The sequence below is a fragment of the Panthera onca genome, chromosome B1 (assembly GCF_046562875.1).
Source record: "Panthera onca isolate mPanOnc1 chromosome B1, mPanOnc1 haplotype 2, whole genome shotgun sequence".
Classification (NCBI taxonomy): Eukaryota; Metazoa; Chordata; class Mammalia; order Carnivora; family Felidae; genus Panthera; species Panthera onca.
The window spans coordinates 1,116,959-1,131,032 of record NC_138342.1 but is presented as its reverse complement, the minus strand read 5'-3'; the positions used below and the strand labels follow the sequence as shown (position 1 = coordinate 1,131,032).

The 14,074-nt window shown below is 54.6% G+C and overlaps 1 protein-coding gene across 1 annotated transcript in view; it reads right to left on the bottom strand.

The window, feature by feature from the left end:
* The window catches only part of NSD2 (nuclear receptor binding SET domain protein 2), a 91,335-nt gene extending 78,390 nt beyond the window's left edge, over positions 1–12,945 (bottom strand). The window contains exon 1 of the mRNA XM_078446371.2: positions 12,825–12,945. The gene's annotated coding sequence lies outside the window, so the exon portion shown is untranslated. The remainder of the gene's footprint in view (positions 1–12,824) is intronic.
* Positions 12,946–14,074: the final 1,129 nt, after the last annotated feature.

Sequence of the window (14,074 nt, the reverse complement as noted above, 5' to 3'; positions counted from 1 at the left end):
GAGCGGTGGAAGGAGGAGGAAGGCAGGAAAGAAAAGAGAAACACTGGAGAGAAAAAGAAGAAAATCTGAAGATCATGCTGACACAACAGCCATGTGATAAGAGTTCCAAACAGAAACAGAAGGTTTTAAAAATTATAAAAGAGCCCTAAACAGACATTTGTCCAAAGAGGGCCCGCAGACCGCCAGCAGGTACACGAGAAGAGGCCCAGCACCACTCATGGTCACAGAGAGGTCATTCAGAGCCACAGTGAGGACGACCTCACCCCTGCCAGAATGGCTAGCATCAAAACACAAGAAACGAGCACGGGCAAGGAGCGTGCACTGCTGGTGGGAACGTGAATTTGGTGCAACCACTGGGGAGGCCAGGATGGAAGTTCCTCAAAAAAATTAAAAACAGAAATACCATCTGAGGAGTGTCGGTGGCTTGGTCGATTAAGCATCCCACTCCTGATTGTGGCTCAGGTCACGATGCCACGGATCGTGGGATGGAGCTCAAGGTCAGGCTCTGGGTTGACAGCACGGCCTGTTTGGGATTCTCTCTGCCGCTTCCGTGCACGCTCACGCGTGTGCTCTCTCTCAAAATAAAAAAAGACATTAAAGAGAAAGAAGAAACAGCACGTGACCCAGCAATCCCATTCTGAGCATTTATCTGAAGGAAACAACATTGCTATCTCAGAGGCATCGGCTACCCATGTTTAGTGCAGTGTTATTTACAACAGCCAACACATGGCAACAACCTCTGTGTCCATCAACCCACCAGCTGATGAAGAAAATATGGTAGATATACACAATGGAATACTATTCCATTGTATATATCAAAAAATTGCCCCAATTAAAAAAAAAAAAGGAAATTCTGCCATTTGCAACCCAGACGACATTATGCTAAGTGAAATAAGCCAGAGAGGGAAAGCCAAAAACTGTGTGATCCCCCTTACATGTGTAATCTGAAAAAGAAAAAAGAAAAAAGTCACACTCATAGAAAAAGAGAGTAAAACAGTCAGGGGCTGGGGGTGGGAGAAACAGGAGAACATTGGTCAGAGAACACAAACTTTTGTTTTGTTTTGTTTTGAATCTGAGAGACAGAGAAAGGGCACACCTGTGCTCGCACAAGCAGGGGAGAGGCGCAGAGGGGGAGAATGTGAAGCAGGCTCCAGGCTCAGCAAGGAGCCCAACCCGGGGCTGGATCCCACAACCCTGGGATCATGACCTGAACTCACTGACTGAGCCACCCACGTGCCCCAGAGAATACAAACCTTCATTTATAAGATCGAAGATATAATATACGTTATGGTGACTATAGTTAATAATGTATTTCACTTGAAATTTGCTAAGAAAGCAACTTTTAAGCACACTCACCACACACAGTTTATATTGTACGCTTGAAACTAACTTAACACTGTATGTTAACTACACTAGAATTAAAAACATCTTTTTTTTAGTATTTATTTTTGAGAGAAAGAGACAGAGAGAGGGACAGAGACAGTGCAAGCAGGGGAGGGGCAGAGAGAGAGGGAGACACAGAATCTGAAGCGACTCCTGGCTCTGCAGAGCCTGACACAGGGCTCGAACCCACAAACTGCAAGATCATGACCTGAGCCAAAGTCAAGACGCTTAACCGACTGAGCCCCCCAGGCGCCTCTAAAAACATTTTTAAAGGTAACTTTTAAGTGATGGATAACTTGATTATGGTACTCATTTCACAACGTATATGTATATCAAATCATTACCTTGTATGCTTTAAATATATAACAATTTCGCTGGTTATACCTCAATAAAACTGGAGAAAAATAGAAACATAGTCAAGATTTTTTAATTATGGAAGAGATAACTTAAAATGTCCCAGAATCAAACGGTTAAAAAGACCCACCAAGTCATCAAGTGCCAGCATAATGAGTGCAGAGGAGACCCATGGCCAAGGGCGGGGGCGGGGGCGGGGGGGGGGGGGGGGGGCAGGGTGCAAATAACAGGTCATAGGCAAAGAATCAGAAACCGCGATAGCATCAGTGTTCCTAAAAGAGAAAATACACATGGCAAGCCCCAAAATACTGAAGCAATGCACTTCAAATTTGTGAGAAAATTATTTCCAATCCAAACCACGTACGCAGCCAAGCTATCAACCGACATAGGAGATTGTTTTAGCATGCCAGGTCTCAAAAAATGTCGCCTCCCGGAGCACATTTAAGAGAAGCACCACAAGTTAAAGTAAATCACAGAAGACAAGAGACCCAAGAATCGGTGGTCCACCTGTGAAGGGAAGAACACGCAGCCGTGTCACAGGCCCGTGGGGACCCAGTCTGGAGCAGGAGGGCAAAGAGCTCCGAGGTCACCGAAAGAAAAACATGGCAGTGACAGAGTCCAGCTGACCATCACTAAAGGCTCTTTACACGGTTCACCTGGAAAACCTGGGACTGAATTAGTAATAGACGCACGGGAGACCAGGCAAATGGAAAACAACATAATGCTTTCCACTAAGGAAACACGAAAGCAAATATTACCCAGCACACTGTATGGTTCAGCTGAACAATGTAACAGTTGCTAAATATCCATTTAAACCAAAAACTGTTATAAAACTGTGGTGGACTAAAGATGGCCCAAAATTCTCTCTCACTCCCCTGCACAAAGAAAGGTCTATGTTTCCACGCCCTTTGTCTGGCCTGGGGCTGTGACTGCTTTCACGGAAAGAGCATGACAAGAGCAACGCCACACCAGCGCCCACCTAACCTTGGAGAGCAGCCACCACCACGCTGAGAGGAAGCCCAAGCAGCCTTGTGGGAAGGCCCACCTTGGGAGAGCGGAGGCCTGCAGCCAAGAGCAGAACTGCACACACATAAATGCTGGGTTTTCAACCACCGAGTTCTAGAACAGCCGATCACGTAGAAATAGATTCGCCAGCACCACAATATTGGGAGGAAGCAGGGAAGGGAGTGGGAGGCGAGGGGACAAGAAAGACCCTTAACTCCCAAAGATGGAACCCGACACATAACATTAAACCTCAAAGTTCTCAACTCTGCCAAAATGAGCAAGTCCTTTTTTTCAGAGTGCAGATAGAGTCTACAGAAACGACTAACAAGAGCGCAGCGGTTGCCTCAGGGGATAGGGGAGCAGAATTTGTTCTTAGGGTTCGTGGTCCGGTTCGATAAAGGAGAAGCTAAGCCAGAAATAGCCATAAACATTTTAGTTGGTGAGGTTACGTTTCCTTCCTTCCCACACTTCTGCATCATACCAGTTTTTCACAAAATGTGTTTTCTGATTTAAAAGTTATCTGTAATAGGGGCGCCTGGGTGGCTCAGTCGGTTGAGTGTCCGACTTCGGCTCAGGTCATCGTCTCACGGTCCGTGGGTTCGAGCCTCACGTCGGGCTCGGTGCTGACAGCTCGGAGCCTGCTTCAGATTTTGTGTCTCCCTCTCTCTCTCTACTCCTCCCCGGCTTGCACGCTCGCTCGCTCTCTCTCTCTCAAAAATAAAGATTAAAAAATTTAAAAATCATCTATTATAATAATTAAGCTTCCTATTTCGCCTTAATGATGTGTCAAGAGTTCACGCATCCTTGAAAGTAGGACTTCTATGAACTCCAGCGGGAACTCAAACTCGGGTTCTGCTCCACCCCTACCCTGCCCATCACTCCTGTGCCCAGCGGTTCATGAAGGGAGAAGAGCAGCGAGGTGGCGCCAGGATATGAGCAGCTACAAAGAAGCAGCCCTGAGATCTCGGCCGCGCGCGGAGAACAGGTAGCTGGCGAAGACCACGGGAGGCAACGCTGGTTTCCATGGGACGCAGACAGCCCACAAAGGGGCTCAACCACGAGCGGCCGCCAGGTCCAACGCAACAGCAGGTGCACGTCCCTCCCACACCCGCGCTGGCCACGCTGGGCCCCACAAGGAGTCTCCCTGGGGGACTCAAGAGGCTGCCGGTAAAGGAAGAGCGAGGTCCTGTTATTAAAACGTAACGGGCCGCCAAGGCAGATTCCCTCTGCCTCAGACACTTATCAACCTACAAAAACAAGGAAGGCCCCTCTCCAAAGGAAGCAGAGAGGGTAACGATCCAGGGTTTCTTCTGAACCAGGAGACAGCCCTCAATCGCACTCCACTGACCCGTGGCGGGCGGGCGGCCGACACGGGAGCACGGGACGCCACCCTGTTTCTGCCCTTTACTGACGCCACCTGCTGATTCACACGGGTCCCTAGAGCAGCCGAGAGCGCTGTACTGTCTGAGAGACGCACGCGAGCTTAGCCTCCAAAGGTGGGCAGTGGACAACACGAACCACTCTTATTTTTTTTTCAACAAGTTATAAGCGGTTGAATTTTAAGGAAACGAACACTTTTTTTACACAACTCTCAGAACTAGACAGAAAGCAACCCAATAACCTGTTGACGTGATGCGTAATCCCGACTCAGGTCCCACAAAGCACAGAGCTTCAGAAACAGAACGGGGAGAGGAAAACCCACCACGCCGCTCTGCCAGCAGTCCCGCTTGCAAGCCTTCATTCCGGGCACTGCTGCTTTCAACAAAACACGCTTGTCCTCTCCCACCTGAGGAGGACTAGGCCGCCCGAAGTCAGACAGCTTCCCCACGCCCTCAGGCCAGACCTTCCCACGGAAATTCCAACGGATGAGAATCAGGGGCCTCGCGACCAGACGCCGGACAATGCTCGGCAGCACCCCAGTCACACGCAGACCAAAACCTGAGCGGTTCTAAGTCGCCCGCACTCCGTCCTGCTCACCCCCCCGAGGCCGTGGTGGGTGGCTGCGCCCTGCTCTCGGATCTGGCCACGGGGACCGCATCCGGTGCTGACCCCTCAACAGGCAATTGTCTGTTCGGCTCACACACGTCGAGCGCTTGCAGGGACACAGAAGTGAACTAGAGACAAGGGCCCTACCTTCAAGAAGCTTCCACTCGAGGGGGAGGGGCAATAAACAAAGTAACGGCTGATGTGGAGAAAAATAATCAGCCAGGGGGATCTGGGGAGCAGACAGGACACAACTTCAAAGCCGGGGGGGGGGGGTGGGGGGGATCAACGTGAGCTTCACTAGGAAACTGATATTTCCACGAAGACATCAACAGAAGTTTTCATGATTCTTTAATAGGCTGTTCTTGGTTTCTGAACCATGAAACCAAAGTAGATATAAATTGTTCTTACAGAAGTATATTTTGTCTAGACGGTGAATGGCACCCCATCTATCTGGTTTTATCAGACAAAACTTAGGGGCCACCCCAAACATCTCTCCCATCCCAAACAACAGGTCTTATCAGTCTTATTCCAGAATCCTTCCTACACACACCCACCTACTTCTCCCCACACCCACCACCTCGGCACTAGCCCACCACCAGCATCCTTCACCGGACAAACACCGGACAAACACCGTAAGGTCCTAACTGGCTTATCAATCAGCAAAGTCACAGGCAGTTCTCCTCGACGTAGAAAGCATCACAATCACGTGAAAAGCTCATCTGAACACAGATGCCGGGCCCCCCTCCAGAGCTTAGGACTCAAGAGGCCAAGGACAGGCCCGCGAACGTGTGTGTCCAACAAGTTCCCAGGTAAATATGGTGCCAGTCTAGGGGACAGGCTTGGAGACCCAAGGACTAGGTCGTGCTGCGGTGACAAGCCCCAAAGCCATCACCTGTTACCTGGTTCAACCCAAAGGGTTCTCTCCTGCTTACAGTACAGATCTGTGTGCTCCCACAATGAGAGTCAAAAAAGAAGATATGATAAAGCACACATCTCTCAGATCCTCTGGTCAGAAGCAACAGGTCACTTCTCATTGTCCAAAGCAAATCATACGGCCACACCAAACTCCACGGGGGCAGGACTGTTCAGTCCTATTGGGCACCAAACGTCCAAAGCAAGGACAACTGGAAAGATCCCCGTGCAAACGGACAGCAGCCACGGCCTGGCCTCCTGTACCCAGCTCTTCACGCTCCCCCGTCCTCCCATCACCAACTCTACAGACGACTCCAACAAAGGCACTGTCCAAAGCCAACGGATGTGTGTCTCACCCACACGCCCCGCCCTTCCTTAAACCCTCCAAGGGCCTCGTGCTGCTCTTAGGAGGAAGATCCTTCCTACGGCCCCAAACTCCTGCCCCCTTCTGACCTGTGCAGCTTCATTTTGCACACGGTCCCCTCACCTTCCGTTCCCGCCCCAGGGTCTCTGCACAGGCTGCCCCCTCCTCTACGTACGCGTGCCTACCTCAACCGGGTGTGTCCCCCACCAAGCCCTCTCCTGCTCTCTGCTCCAGCACCCATCCCATCGGGAAGTCTTCCCTGAAAGCCAGTCCCCAGCTACATAGAATCTCCCTACAGATGCTACCAGACGCATCCGAGATGTCCTTCACGACTTTCCTCTTTTCTGTCATGGAGAATTCTAAACACACATAAAGGTAGATAGAGCAGGTACAGCCCCACCTTCCCACAAGGTAATCCCGACTCAGGGATTGTCCTTCCGTGGGGACAGCCCCACGTTCCCATACCAACCTCGACCTAGGTCAGTCCTGATCCAGCCAGCCATACATCCACTGTCCCCTCTTCAGAGAATTGTGAAGCAAATCCCGCGTGGCGCATCATTTCATAGGTAAGTAACCGAACGTGTCTCTAAAAGGTACAAGTTCTTTTCGTAAGTAAGCTCCGTGCCCAATACGGACGGGGCTTGAACTCAGGACCCTGAGATCAGGTCACATGCTCTACCAACGGTGCCAGCCAGGTACCCCTCAAATTATGTTCTTCAAACATAACAAAACCATTATGGCAGCTAAAAAAAAATACCTCCTTAACGACACATCCAGTCAGTGTTCCGGTTCCTAAGTATCCCGGCTATCACAGGTGATGTTTAGCCACGTCTCTAACCAACTGGCCTGTCTTGGACACAAATAAAATGTCCACAGAACACTTTTGTTCCTTGTTGAAGAGATCAGGCCACTGGTCTTGTAGGTTCTGCCAACGGCGACCCTATGGTTTAGCTTAACGTGTTCCTCTCCCCCTGTATTTCCCATGAATTGGTTGCTGGACACAGAGCCTTGATCAGATTAAGGTTCGACGGTTTGGCAGGACTATTTCAGGGTTTCCAAAGACGTGTCTCCCCTGTTTCATCCCCCTCACAGGTCTGTAAACTCCACGGGGTGAAGGCCATAGGCTCTGGTTCATCGCTGGAACACAGCTGATACTCAGTGAGCGAAGAAATGTTAGAAAGAAGTGCACCGCCATGCTGACTAACAAAAACAGAATGGCCCACCCTCCCAGCCACGTATAGACGGGCTCCTGTTAAAACATCCCGAGAGGCAGAACAGTAAGCTGCCAGAGACGGAAACAAAGGTCAGGCCTTGCAGGGGCTCTAATCACTTATGGCCGCGTGCCTTTGGGTCAGTACTTAATATCTTTGGGTTTCGGCCTCCTGCTGTGAGGGTTCGACAAGAGGTAAAGAATATTCAATGCTGGAAGCTGCAGAGAAAAGCTCTATGCAGACGGCACCAACTTCAAATCTTTTGGGGGAAACGACACAGAAGTCTCTTATTTCTAACATGTATTTTAATCTAAAAAATGTAGGAATTCACACTTTCATGAAACAAAAAGCTTCAGGAAAAGAGAAGACTCCAAAGCTGTCCCCACTTGTTAACGGAGTACTCAGCGGCACTGTTCGAGGACCAGAAGACAGGTCAGAAGGTCCTCCCCCTGAAAAAGTCACGACCTAGAAAAGAGGAAGGGACGGGAGCCCACACAATGTGCTGTCACGACAGGGCCTAGCATTCACAAAGCGATGACAAACTTGGGAGCAAAAAAGCCAAACAACAAAGACCCTGTATCCAGTGCTGTGGGTGCTGGGTGGGCAGCACCAGAGGCAACAGGTCACCAGAGCTGCAGCACCAGGACAGCGAGGTCTTGGAGCAGCCAACAGAGATGCTGGACAAACACGCAGGGGCCACACGCTGTGCTCAAGACCCATGGCCTCCTCTACGGGGCAAACAGGAAAAGCACCAGGGATACTCGTGGCTGGCAGGTGAGATCAGGGCTCCTTTCTGCAGGGAACAGAGATCAGAAACTAGGCCCAACTTCCCTCTCACGAGTACACAGGGAGACAAAAATGGTGCCCCAGCCACCAGATTTTTCAAATTATGAATACTGGAGTCACCTGGACCAAATCTGTCCCCTGAATTTGAGCCCTATGCTGTGCCCCAGCCCATCAATCCCACTTCAGCCCCCTTTCTTGTATCTGCCCGCTCTTCCCATCCCTACCTCCGGGGCCTTGGAGAGCCACAATTCTCTAGCACTGGTTCGTGAGCCTCCTCTCTGACATCTGTCACCTGCCCACGGCCCTCCTCTGCCTTCCCAACCTCACAGCAGGGCAAGCATACTCACAGCACTTCTGAGACTGTATACACCCAAAATCAAAGAACTGAGAGTCCACTCATTCAAATAATCACGGAGCAACTGATGGTCACTTGGGCACCACCCTAGGCACTTGGGCATATGAGAGTAATCAAAGCCAGGAGAGAACAAGTCCCCACCCTACAGACATGTCAATGGAGCCAGGCAGATGGACAGATCAATAAAACACAGTGTCAGGGGATAAGTGCCGAGGAGGAAAGGCTAAGGCAGACGGGTAGTGCCAGGGTCTTTTAAGTCAGCGGTCAGGGAAGGTGCCTGGGAAGAGGTCTCAGCAAAGACCTAAAGGCAGGCAAGGAGCTAGCCGTGCAGGTGTTCAGGGCAGAGCATTCTGGGCAGAAGAAACAGCAAATGCAACTACCTGAGGCCACGCGTGGCCGCGGTCCTTGCGATGGGCCAAAGAGCAGTGGGAACGGAGAGTGGGCGAAGGTGGGCGAAGCACAAAGCGCTCCCGGCATAATTACGAGGGCCTCTCAAAACAGGCAGAGACTTGGATGGCCCTGTGGGAGTGCGGTCCAAGCAGAGAGTTGAGCGAGAGGTAAGAAAAGCCAACGGTGCCCACGTGCGCACTAGGGGGTGTGTAGGCAGGGAGGTGGCAAGCACTGACCATGCAGATGCCCAAGGGAATGGGCCGCAGGACGAGACAAGTGCAGCACAAGCTGAGGGGCCAGGGACACTGTCTCGAACCCTAAGGCAATGGAGATCCTTGAAAAGTGGGGCCTCACGTGATCACACGTGCACTTTTCACAGTCGAGGCAGGGTGTAGGGAGCTGACTGAAGGCGGTAAAACTGGAGTCAGAAACACGCTTTCTGATCTGTTGGCCTCCAGAATACAGCAGCAGAAACACATGAAACGTTACCAGAAACACGAAGGTGCTGCTGATATAAATATATCCTTTGACAGCATAACAAACAATTCACACCATCAACTCTTTCCATGACAACCCAGTCCGCTTAAACGCGAGGTCCCAATTCCTTCCAGGAGTAAAGAGTGTTCCCTGTACACCTGCTAGGAAACTCTCACTACTGGGAGCTTTAAGCTACAGGCCAACACTCAGCTTAACCAAGACTTTGCAATGTCTGTGCCTCTATGTTTTGTTGAAACCGTTTAAGTATCAGAGAAATAAGTGCTTTGAAGACGCTTATGTGGCCACTTGCTTGTTGGAAGGCAGACTCAAGGACAAAACAACTTTGTGGTCCATCTTCAGTTTTTTTACCTAGCAATCCAAATTTCATCGAACCAATCAACTCCTTCAGGAGCTATATTGCAACCAATAGACAAATGAAAATGCTGACAAGTCCCTGGGGCAACCAACTTAAGTCTCTTTCTCCCCAAAGGGCTTAGTATAAATAACCATGCCTGGAAAAGAAATTAACAAATCATACAGGGGGTGCCTGGGTGGCTGAGTAGGTTATTCGTGGGACTCTAGATTTCAGCTCATGTCGTGATCTCACGGGCATGAGATTGAGCCCTGCATCTATCTGGCTCAGCACGGAGCCTGCTGAGGATGCTCTCTCTCTCCCTCTCTCTCTGCCCCTCCCTCGCATGTTCACTCTCAAAAAAAAAAAAAAAATCACATAAAGACTGTGTGTAAAGTAAGAGCCTAAGCCTCCCTCCATTCACCTCTTGTTTCTCACCTCTTGTTCTGTATTTGCCCCGCAAGACAAACAGGTACAGTCAACACATCACTGCTTGCTTCATCTTGGTGGTAGATACAGGCCTACTACTCGTTACACTTACACGCTCGCAGTGTCTCATAATCAACTTTTATTTAACATTCAAGTTAGCTATGATGAGAGAAGGAGACAGCCCTGCCTGGCAAACACGGTCTCGGCTCCCCGACCGAAGCCGGGTGACCCTGGGCCAGCCGCTTACGTTCCATACTCAGCTTCTTCCAGAGGATCCCTCTCTGCGCCAACGAGACTTACAGAAAATAGAGGCAAACGGGTCAGGTGCTGACTTTAAAATGGGCTGTTTGTTTATCCTAAGTCGTATGCCCCTATATTCAGCATTCACTGAGTTCTTGCCGTGAGGAGGCACCCCAGAGCCTGTGCCGCCCAAGGCCGGGAGAGCCCTATCTTCAAGGGCTAGGCCAGGAGGGGGGAAAGGCCACAGCCGGCCACTGGAAGGCCGGGTACTCCGCGCTCCAGCAGGAAGGACAAGCAGTGCCCCTGGTCCAACAGCAGCCTGCGCAAAGGCCTGGAGCCAGGGCAGGGCACCGCATATTTGGGGAACAAAGACACACTTGCTGGAGTCCAGCAAAAGAGGAGAGTGAGGCTCAGGCAGCTGAGACGCTAACCCGAAACTGCTCACGTTCTGTCACCAAGCCAGAACCACAGCAAAAGTGTGTACCAGGACAGGGGAGCGTAAAGCTTAAACCTCCAGTCCCCACTGGCTAAGGAAAGTGCTTGCTGAGAAAGGTTATTTGTCCAGAATGAAAAGGGCAGAGCAAAACAAACCTAGACGGCAAACCTCAGCATCATCTTAGCACCTTTTATCCGGGCTGTGTCTCACGAGGCACACCTTTTATGGGTGTTTTCCATCGTCTGCCAGCACCTCTGAGTCTATCCCACCTACTCTTACACCCGAGCGTCAAACCATAAAAAGGAAGTAACTAATTACTTGACATTCTGCTGTAGGAGTTGGGACTTTTCAAAGCTGGGACTCCTGGTAGGAGGAAGGGGCATCCAAACAGGTGGAAGGCTAGACCCACTCCTCCTTAACCAGAGCCGCGGAGCCTCTCATTTCTGGCGTCGAATTCCCACAGTTCCTCACGGGGCTCCTCACATTAAAGCGCTACCGTTTTAAGAGTTCCATGTGAATCACGTGCGTAAAAACCCTAAGCCTAGCTGCCACACCTGGTGGCCTGTTTATTGTTTCCACAAATCGCAGGTCGGTTTACTCTGCGTAAGAATAAAATTGTCTCTCAAGCTTCAGTCACTTATCCGAAACTCTTACACAAGAAAGTTTACAGCTGGAATCAGAGGCCAGTCTGACCCGCAGTCATGTAGTCGCAGGGAGGATTTTTGTGCAGAAGAGATCAGAGCTCTCCACAAAAGCTCTCACCAACTCACAACCACGCAGCACGCCCTCTCTTTACCAACCATCAGCCCCAAACTGAAGGCTGCCGGGCGTCTGAGAAAATGGAAGAAAAGAAAAGGAAATGACTCAAAGTAATCATGCTTAAGGCATGAGTCCCCTTCACTTCCAGTCGGTAGTTTAGATTTGAACTATGGACGGTTGTGGGGTAAGAGCACACAAGGCGAGGGTTGTGCGCACAGGGCGGGTTTCCTCCGTCTTGCCGTTTGCAGCTGTACTTTTAAGCACTGTGGTTCTCACACTTAAACAGACACCGAGGGCATTTAAAGCATTTGAAAAAAGAAGAGGTAAGGTCCTAGCTGCGTGAATGGGACGGCTTCTTAACATCCCGACAACCTTATTTTAAAATACACCAAACACAATGTAACCGGTGCGCGGGGTACCTACGTGAGCTCCTGAAGTTGTTCAGTGATCAAGGAAGCTCGGGGTTTAACTCACGTAAAAGTCCAGGCCCCCAAAACCTAAGCGTGGGTTGTCAGCGCCCAAGCCTCGCGCTCACGCCCTACCACAGCGGCGTGTTCCTCGCAGGCTCACGCTCACGCTCTCACTCTCGCACCCGGAGCCCCCACTCGTCTGCTGCACCAGCGTGCGGCCCGGCGGAAGGGCAGCCGCGATACTAAGTTTCCACCTGGATGTCAAACCTGGGGCGGCTCCGGGCCCCCCCCCCCACCCCGCCGGCACAGCGGGAGAGAGGACTGACGCCGCGGGCCCGCGACCTTTCCACCCAGACTCAAGACCAGCATTTTTTAAACGCCGAGATTTTCAACCGCCCTTCTCGCGAGTGGGGCCGCGGCAGCCGTGCGGTCGGCGGCCGGGCTTCCGCGCGTCCCGAGACCCCCGGGGGGCTCCCGGTCCGCGCCGGGTGGGGGGGTGGGGGGAGAGGGGGCCGGCGCGGCGCGCGCCGACAGCCCCGGGCGGGGTCCCCGCGCCTCCACCTGCCAAGGCCCGGCCCGGCTCCGGGGCGCCCGCGCTGACCAACGGCCGGCGCCCGCGAGTGTCACCCGCGGACCGTCCGCAGACAAAAAGCGCCTCCCCGCCGGCCCGGCGCGCCCCTCCCACCGCCGGCCGGGCCCCGCGCCTCACAAAGGCCGGCCCGGCCCGCTCGGCGCCGCCGCGAACAAAGGCCGCCCGGCCCGCAGGCCGGCACAGGTGCAGCCGCCGGCGGCCGGGCCCAACATGGCCGCGGCCGCCCTCCGCCCGGCCCCGTTAGCCGCGGCCGCCCCCGCCCCGCCGGCCGGCCTGCTCCTCCCGGCCCCTCAGCCCCGGCCCCGCGGCCCCCGCGCCCCCGGACCCCTCAGCCCCTCGGGGCCCGCGGCGGCGGCGGCGGTTGAGCCGGCGGCTCCAGTGACCTGTTGTGCGTCGCATCCTCCGGCGGCGGCGGCTCTCCCGGCGCGGCGGCTCCGGCGGCGGCGGCGGCGGCGGCGGCGGGCCGGGGAGGGGGCCGGGGCCGCGGGGGAGGGAGGGCCGAGGGAGGGGAGGGGGCGGCGGCGGCGGCGGGCGCAGCGCGGCCAGGCCGAGGCTCTCCGCGCGCGGCGCCGACCCCGCCCCCGCGCCTCCCGCCCGCCGCCGCCGCCGCCGGGCCGCCGCCGCCTCGCAGAAGCCGCGGGAAAGTGCGCGCCGCTGATTGGCTGCCGCGCTCGCGGGGCTGCGGCCGGACTTTTCAAATCCGCGCCGGGCGGGGCGCGCGGGCGGGCGGGGCGCGGGGGCGGGCGGGGACCGGGAGGGGGGAGGGGAGCGGGGGGGGGGCGCGCGCGGGGGGCGGGGGGCGGGGACCGGGCGGGAGGGGGGAGGGGGCGCGCGGGGGGCCGGGGCCGCGGGACCCCGCGAGCCGCCTCAGAGCAGCGCGGAGCGCGCGTCCCGCTCCCGCTACTCGGCCGGGCGCGCGCCAGGCGGCGGCTAAACCCAAAGCCCGGAGCCGGGAGCCCGAGGCCGGAGCCAGCGGGCGCCGGGTGACGTCACGGCCGCGCGCCCAATCGCGGCCCGCGAGCGGGCCCCGCGCGATCGCGGCCCCTGCCGGGGGCGCGCGGCGGTGGATCTGGGACGTCGGGCAGCCGCGCGCGTCCTCCTCTCAGCACGAGCCACTCGGGCTACGGTGCGGTGGCCGGTGCGCGCGGCACCGCGGGGCCAGCCCGCGGGGGCTGCCAGCCCGGCACCCAGGTGGTCACCCACGCCCCTACCTCGGGGGCGGGAAGAAGGCGCCCGGGACAGGAAGCGCGGTGGCGCGGGGAAGGCGGAGGTCAAGTTCCAACTGCCCCTCCACACACACACACACACGCCTGCGCTCCTGGAGCCTACGCTACAGACTTGGCTTCCGATGGTCCCAAACAATGGGAGGGAGCGCGGAGGACAGGCTGGAGAAGGATTGGCCCGCTCGCTGGTGTCGGAGTCTTCCTGCAGAGTATCTGCAGGGCGTGGATTCAGCGGTTCCCCACCCCGTCCCCAGTCTCAAGTCTGGCCTGGAGCTGGGTGGAGTGGGGGATCTGTGGTCAGAGTGAGGACTCGGTCCCTGGAACTGCTGGGCGATGTGCCATTCCAATGAGGCTGCAGCGGGGCAGGGCGGCTTAGGAATGCCAGCCTGTGGTCAGAGCACAGCTTTGAG